General features: G+C 40.8%; 2 pseudogenes; both read left to right on the plus strand.

Moving 5' to 3' along the window:
* Positions 1 to 362: 362 nt before the first annotated feature.
* LOC122333070 lies at positions 363 to 2,897 on the plus strand (annotated as a pseudogene).
* A 1,712-nt stretch (positions 2,898 to 4,609) lies between these two features.
* Positions 4,610 to 7,292, plus strand: LOC122333062 (annotated as a pseudogene).
* Positions 7,293 to 8,890: the final 1,598 nt, after the last annotated feature.

Genomic DNA, 8,890 nt, shown 5'->3' on the forward strand with positions numbered 1-8,890 from the left:
TTTGAGGGTTTCTCAAAGAACTTTTATTTAACTGTGTAGAAGAACCTTTGGAGTAATCTGAAGAACTTTCCGCTGTAAGAAGCTTTGTGGAAGTTATTGGAGATTTTGGTTCCCCAAAGAAAAACTTTGAAAAGTTGTTTTTCTTAGGTGTGAAGAACCTTTTGAACAATGGTTCTTCCTGGAATCATAGAAACCAATAAAGAACTGTGTTTTTATTTTAAGTAAGTTATGAGAAAGAACTTCAGATGGTGTTGTAAGTCTATTCCGAGAAGACTAAACGCCCAGGCAAGTCATGAATGCATGCATTGTTCTCAGTTTGTTCATACATGTATGTGCTCCTCATTTAGACCCCAGCTGACACCATGTGTGGCAGACAGCAGAGACCACCAGCTCTTGTGTGCGACAATGGCTCCGGCCTGGTGAAAGCTGGCTTTGCGGAGAGATGATGCTCTCGGCGCTGTCTTCCCATCCATCAGTTGAGTCGTCCTCGCCACCAGGTGCGGTGGATTTTTAATGCAAAATCTACATTGTAGCTTGACTATAAGTCAAATATTACACAGTTTACAACTAAAAATATTGACAAGCGCCTCTTTTCTAACAGGGTGTCATGGTAGTGTATGGGACAGAAAGACTCCTACGTGGGAGATGAGAGCTCAGAGCAAGAGAGGTATCCTGACTCTAAAATACCCAATTGAGCACGGGTATTATCACCAACTGGGATGATATGGAGAAGATCTGGCACCACACCTTCTACAACGAGCTACGTGTGGCCCCGAGGAACATCCCACCCTGCTCACTGAAGCCCCTCTTAACCCCAAGGCCAACAGAGAAGATGAGCGCGGGTACATTAAACATCCTCAAATACTGCGCATTCACACAAAACAATGTTTAAATTCATTGATGAATGAATGATAAATAACATAACTACTTTAAGTATCGATGCGTAGTGCTCATCTCAACCACTTGATGGATTTTATGATAGCAAAATTAAATAACTACAGTATATATATTATAAACATTAAGAAGATCTTCTTTAAAGCTGCTTTGTAACGATGTGTAGTGCGAAAGGTTCTGTACAAATGCATTTGATGACTTCACGAATACCTGGCATGCTTTGACGTGCAGATCATGTTCGAGACCTTCAGCGTTCCCGCCATGTGCGGTATTACCATCCAGGCTGTGCTGTCCCTATGCGCTTCTGGCGTACCACTGGTGAGTGTGCTCACCCGCGCATTGAAGCGTTTCATTGCTTGTAGGTTTTTCTGGAGCTTTGCAGATTTTTGTTTGTTTGTAGGTATTGTGCTGGACTCTGGAGATGGCGTGACCCACAATGTGTGCCCATCTATGAGGTTCTGCGCTCTGCCCCACGCCATCATGCGTCTGGATCTGGCGAGTGCGTGATCTGACTGACTACCTGATGAAGATCCTGACCGAGCGTAGCTACTCTTTTGTGACCCAGCGGGTATGAATAAGCGAGCTGTGTCTTCATTGGTTATTTGACCTTTAACGTGTTGTTAACACTGGAACTGTGTTCTCTCCCAGCTGAGCAGCGAGATGCGTCCGTGATATCAAAGAGAAGCTGTGCTTTCGTCGCTGGACTTTGAGAATGAAATGGCCACCGCTGCTTCATCCTCTTCTCTGGAGAAGTCCTATGAGCTGCCTGATGGTCAGGTCATCACCATAGAAAGCGAGCGCTTCCGTTTGCCAGAACTCTCTTCCAGCCTTCTTCTTTCATTGGTGGGTGAAATCCATATGCATTCATATAGATTTCATTTTTCATTTTCTAACTTATATCGCTGCATATTTCTCTTAACGAGATCTTATATACTATCAAATAATAATTCATAATTTAACTTATTTTAAATATATTTTCAGTTTGATTGAAATAATTTTTTCAATTGTAGTAATTTTGTTATTTTATTATTATTTTATTTTTATAATTGTATTTAGCTTTATTACTTTTACAGTTTTAGTTTTAGTAATTTAGTTTTTGGTGTTATTTGCCAATGCAACATTTATATTTTAATTTAATTTTTCATTCAATAATTTATTTTATACTTTTGATGTTTTTATGTGGGTTTTAGTTTTAGTATTTTAGTACTTCAAACTTAAGTTAGTTGCCAAGAACTTTTTCTGTTCTAATTTTTATTTTTAAAACATTTATGCTAATTATTATTATTATTACAGTTTTGTAATGATAAACAATAGCTTTATTTTTAACTAACCAGTAGTAATTCTTTTAATATCGTTTCTAGTTTTTGTAATTTTGATGTGTTTTTTCCTTAATAAAAATAAATAAATTTTACTTAATTTTATTTAAGTTTTAGCCATTTTCACTATTTCCACTTTTACATAATTTCAGTTATTTATCACAGTAACGGTTCTATTTTTGTTGTCATTGTCTATCATTTATATTATATTTTATTTTAGCTTCATTTAAAGGTTTAGACTTAAGAATAAGCATACCGTTTTCTTCTTACCTAAGAATGAGGTCTGCTGAAGTATCCATGAGACCACCTACAACAGCATCATGAAGTGCGACATTGACATCACGTAAGAGACTTTTAATACCAACAAGCGTCCTGTCTGGTAGCACCACCATGTACCCAGGTATTGCTGATCGTATGCAGAAGAGATCACTGCTCTGGCCCCAGCACCATGAAGATCAAGGTATTCAGATCTCCGTCTTCTTCCAAGCCTAATTCAGTTTAGCGAGATGTTTGATTTGTACCCATCACTGTCTTCTTCCTGACAGATCGCTCCCCCTGGCGTAAGTACTCCGTCTGGATAGGCGGCTCCATCCTGGCTTCCCTGTCCACCTTCCAGCAAATGTGGATCAGCAAGCAGAGGAATACGATGAGAACTGGCCATCCATAGTCCACAGGAAGTGCTTCTAAGATGCCCTTATCACGCGACAGATTACGAAATCCTCAACATTACCTCCGCCGTTAACGCGCGCGAGGCTGAATTTCGCCTTTGTTTTTCCTTGTACAGTATGTTTACACCAAAAGTGCAATTTGTTTGTAGTTATTTACTGGATCATAAATACATTTGTACGTGCATATTTATTGGTTTTAAATAAACAAGACCAGGAAATTCGTCAAGAAATCGTTTCTTCTTCAGAAGTGTCACTATTTCAGATTGCCTTTAATTATTCTTAATAATTTACTACAAAAAAAAAAAGTACTTTGTTCATTAAAACAGTGAATACAAGATTTCCATAAAAAGCCGTCTGTGATGGATTCATATTTGCGACTTCAGTAGCACCGGTGTAAAAATAGCTGCAGCGCACTAGGAGGTAGAGGAGATCAGAGAGGAAAACCAGGCTCATTGTCAAGATGCCCTCTTCGGGCTTAGGGAGGTTTTATTTTTATCACTTACCTGTAGCTATAAATATGTGCAAACATTGATTGCCCAGTGTTGAATTTTGCAGCTTCAGTTATGGGTTGGATCCTAGCAGGGATATCCGTGTTGTCATTAATTGTTTTATCTCTCAATCCTTGTGGGTAGTCCTAAGCGTTACTCACGGAGTAGGTTCACGGCAGCGTTACCACAAATAGGCCTACCTCTTCATCGCCTGCGGAGAGAAGCGCCAGTGAGGAGTTGAGGACTGTGCTCGATGTGAGAAGTTCAGCCTGGCCTAGACAGCGTGCAATCGTGTTTGTGCAGAACAGAAAGCATACTTTTTATTTGCAAAGGGGCGGGTTTGAAGGTATCTGCTAAGCGAATTGATATGGAGGTCGTTTTTGGGAGGTCCTGTGTTCGAGTCCTGTGCTACACCTTAGTTAGAAACTATATTGAATTTATCATGAAGAGAAAACAAGGCTTTGAGGAATATACAGGCCTTACAACAACACACTGTTTTTGTCAGTTTTTTCTGTATTATTATTATTATTAATTATTATTATTATTTTAAAAATTTTGTATCAGCTGAACAATCGGTAATAAAAGGCATTGTATTTCTATCCTTCACTGCCTCGTTTTCACTCCTGTCACAAGTTGTGGGGAAGTTTGAAACTCTATTGTCATTTTGTACCTCCAGCTAAACTGAATCTAATACACCTTTAACGCCTTCTGTCTTGTAATATACAGTAAGGGGAGATATATAATCACAGTGCATGTTCACGTTTTATCGTAGCGCCTCCCGAAATCGATGGATTTTGCCAAAAGCCTGCTTGAAAAGTTTCTAAAATTAGCTATGGCGTCACCACCTCCTCGGTCCTTCACTATTAGTTTATTTTATTTTTATACAACTATTAAGACTGCCAAATTCCAAATAAATTCCCAATAAAAAATGTTTTAATTGACATATTTTGTTTTTATCAGACAACATGATTCCATATATATATATATATATATATATATATATATATATATATATATATATATATATATATATATATATATATAATTTTTTAATTTAATTTTATTTATTTTTGGCATTTACTAAAATATATAATATATTTAAATATATGACAGCTCCTTAAGTAACTTTAAAGCCACTATGTTAAAGCTTGCATTAATAAAAGTCGCTGTAATTTGGTGACAAAATCTCCAAAGTCAAAACACTGATGTCGCGACGCAGAGCGGCGTGCGTAAACTGTTGCCTATGGTGACCCAGCTCTTTCAGCAAACTCTACTTCTGTTCGTCAGCGTTTCGGTGGCAATCGAGAGTCGCGCGCTCGGTCAGCTCGTAATCCGAGACGTCAGGAAGCCCGTGTGCTTTCTTTGCCGGGGTTCAAACCTTAATTACCCCCCATGATCCGCGCCCTGTTTAATAGACAAACACTATCTCTAAACTCTAATCTCCCATCCTGTCACGATAGTGAGTGTGTGTGTGTGTGTGTGTGTGTGTCGCCGGAGACAGACCTCCCCAGTGATTTGAGTTCATCACCAATGATTTTTATTACGGATTAATCAGGGCATCTCTGGCATATTCGAGGGAATAATGAAACGGAGAAATCCTGCTGTTCTGATTTCTCCAGCAACCTGTCTGCATGCGTGACGCGGGGAGGAGAGGAGGAGAGAGGGCAGTCTACTTAAAGCAGGATTAGCACAGGCCAAACATTATACTCCCCTCCGTTCAGGCTCAGAGCGACCTATCGTCCTGCGCGCCGAGACAGAAAATAGGAGGGCTTTAGACTAATCAGGACCTCAGACGAAAGTGCGCCCTCCGGAGCGAGGCGTGGAAGACAAAGGTGCACGGCGGCGACTAATCAATGCACTCGGCCGACACTACACTCGCCTTCGGAGCGGAACAGTAGCTCGGCGTTTGATTTTACACGCTCACTGTGTTTACATCGTCTCCGAATGAACAGCCATGGGAATGGACAATTCTCGAGCGTCTCCTGGAGGCGGCTGTCCAACAACACTCTACTATGATCAGGAGGTGAAAAAAAAAAAGTAGAAAATGGTTATCGATCGCTTTGCACGTTAAAGAAAAACCCTGAGAGTCGTTACGCGGTGACCCTTCTGGAATCAGGGCGATTGGCTGTCGGACGTTGCGAAGGAACTGAGATCGCTGTTGCTGCTGTTATAGTTATTGCTGCAACAAAGGCTTTTTGCGCCATCGGTGAGATTGCCGTTTCGTGTCAGGTCCGATTTGCTTTCAAAGAAATGTTGTGCGCGCCCTGCGTGTGGGCGCGCTTTCGCCCGTGAGAGAGTTTCAGCACTGGACAGCTCCCGCGACCAAAAGAACAGAAAACCAAACGCTTAAAAGCCGTCAGCCTGTTAACCGTCGCGAACAAAAACAAGGTTAGATAGGGCAGACATCGCGTGCGGTTTTACAGTAAAAACTATGAAAAGTGTTAAAAGTATAAAGTGCCTTAAAAATAGCGCCGGTAAAGAAAAAAAAACGTTCGGTGAGTGTACAGTCGTACAGTAAATCAGTTAAAAGTCACCTCTTAAATTTACGATGGAAATCAGTGCAAGGGCGTTCACGTGTAGAAGTCCGCGCGTGACACGTCGCGTTTCAATAAAAATACCACCGACTCATTTTTCCCTAATCAGTCATGCAGTTAGTCACACTCAGTCATAGTTGTTTAGTAAATGTATATAACGTTATTCTAGCGCCGTGTGTCACCACGTAACGTTGCTTCGTGTGATGTATATAAACGAACGCTGTATGCTGCGCGCATTTACGCACTCTGGACGTACGGGCTATTTTTCCAGGGGTTTCGCATTTGGTAAAACTGGATTCGTGTGGTCTTGTGTTTAACAGTATGCACCGGCATATGTAGAGCAGAGCTTAGTAGTTAGGCCAAAATATGTGTATTGTTACAGAATTTCTAGCAATCACAATAGGACTTTTTATTGTCATATATATAATATTATTATATGTTTTATTTATATTTTATTCAGTTTGTAAGTGCTTCATATTCCTTTGCTTAACTGCTTGAGAACACTGTAGCATACACACTATGTAAACTCAAATATTTCTGCCCTTATGTTTAGGATCCTACTGACAGTGGTGGTGATCTTCAGTTCTAATCGTGGCAATAGTGGGAGAGACGTGTGTGACGACGACAGGCAGTCCATGTTCGTGTGTAACACTTTACAGCCAGGCTGTAGCCAAGCTTGCTATGACAAAGCATTCCCAATATCTCACATCAGATACTGGGTGTTCCAGATCATCATGGTTTGCACACCCAGTCTGTGCTTCCATCCACGTGCTCGGTGCATCAGTCGGCCAAACAGAAGGAGCGGAGATGCTCACGGTCTACCTGTCCTAGACAAAGATCGATTCAATGAAAGCGAGACGACAGCAAAAAGATCAAAAACACCATCGTGAGCGAATTGCTTCAGAACACGGAAAAGCTCCACCAAAAGAATCCGAGCACAGGCTGCTTGGAAGTGAAGAGATCCCCAGCTCAGCCATGAGAACTACCAAATCTAAAATGAGAAGACAGAGGGCATCTCGAGGTTTTACATCATTCAGGTGGTCTTCAGGAAGCGCTGGAGATCGGCTTCTTGGTGGGCCAGTATTTCTTATGCAGTTCAAGCGTTCCGCCGTGTCTGAGTCGACCGCTACCCTTGCATCAAAGGCGTCGATGCTACGTTTGAGGCCCACTGAAAAACCGTGTTCCTGGTCTTCATGTTCGCGGTCAGTGGGATTTGCGTGGTGCTCAACCTCGCAGAACTCAATCACACCTGGGCTGGAGAAAATTAAAACGGCGGTCAGGGGTTCAGGCCAGGAGGAAGTCCATTTCACGAGATCAGAAACAAGGACTTACCGGCGCGTGAGCATGCCCAATTTCGGCCGCGCAGTCGAAAGTGACTTCGGCCTCGTCTAATGCTCCCTCATCAGTAGTCCATCAGAGCAGAGGTGCTCGGTCGGTCCAGAAGACCTCAGGATGCACATTTGGGATGAAGCACGCAGTCCGAGTCTTAGAGCCTTTGTTCTAAATGAATAGGAAGGAAAATTCTGTCATGATTTACTCCACCTCCAAATCTGTGTAAGCTTTCTTTCTTCTGTGCTTAGCGAAAGAAAGTTTTAGTCATCACAATGACAAAACACGGACCCCATTGACCCCTTACCAATATTTGAATTTACTATGTACAAAATATCTCCATTTGTGGTCTGCAGAACAACATTAGAGTAAGTAAGTGACAGAACTTTCCAATGGCGTCCAAATGCATTTCTGAAGGCCCCAGGACTGAGGATTCTATTACTCTAACGCGCATTCAATTATATACAAGAAAAGTTATGTTATGAACTGTTCATCTCGCCTCTCTTTCGTGGTGGGGTGGATGGATATTATTTATCTGTTATGGACAACCCAGAACAAGCGGACCAAGCGTTTGTTTCTTATCAGTTACTGAAGGGCACTGATGCAGCTTTTTATTGGTCAGGAACGGAAGGCTTGCGATGAGTTTTATGTCTTCGTTCACACGATCAGCGAAACCGAAATATGTTTTGCACTAAATATGGATTTAAAGAAGCCAAAACGAACCCGGGTGTTGCTGCTGAAGAAGGTCTTTTGTTTCATTATATTGTATTCTCATTCTGGTTTTAGCTCGCACATGTGATAGTTTCAGTTTACTCACATAACTAGTTAGACCGCTGATCACATATGTTTATCTGTACTATATGAATCTTATCTCTCTTCTGGCTTAGATAGATTGGCATCTTTAATGATTTGGTTGCCTGTGCTTGCACCACAATATGCGTAAAGTTATCATTCCGTTATATTTAAGCTGACTTGCAGATAAGTAGGGAGAAACTGGCCAATGCTGCATAACGCTCAACTGTCTATTTTTGTATTTATTTATTTATTTTATTTATTAATGTATTGGATTTATTTATTTATTTTGACACCAAAGCGCCCATTGCTTTCATTTGTAGGGAAACAGATATATTGCTTTTATGTATTCAAGTGCCATATGTGTACATAGATATATACATATTATAGTATATTGTAATCCTTTATCATGAGATATGAATTCCATGAACTCTTTGCGTGGACCGTTTAAAAAAGGACGTCCTATCCTTTAAATGTGAGACGTTTGGGAATGGAAGAGAGTGAGAGGAGGGGGGATAAATCATCCATCCATATTTTACATTCATGGAAAATACGATACTACATTTAAAGAACATATAAAGCACAGTTGATCAGAAATCAGTGAATAAAGGGGTTGACATTCACTTCCCTGGTGCTTCTATTTCTCAAAACAGTGATGTTAGCAACTATGTGAGATGAAAAAAAAAAATAAATCTAATAATAAATTATGGAATTCATGACTAAAAAAGCCGTGTGATTTGCATTGCTTCCCTTAACGATATAGAGCTGGAGTTTTAGCGTAATGCATCAGCAGAAAGTGCCATTCTCCTCGGGATTGGAAGCTCCCTGTCATCTTCCTCATGAATCAACTTCCTGTCAGGTCAGTTGGT

This window comes from Puntigrus tetrazona, unplaced genomic scaffold, assembly GCF_018831695.1.
Source record: "Puntigrus tetrazona isolate hp1 unplaced genomic scaffold, ASM1883169v1 S000000175, whole genome shotgun sequence".
Taxonomy (NCBI): domain Eukaryota; kingdom Metazoa; phylum Chordata; class Actinopteri; order Cypriniformes; family Cyprinidae; genus Puntigrus; species Puntigrus tetrazona.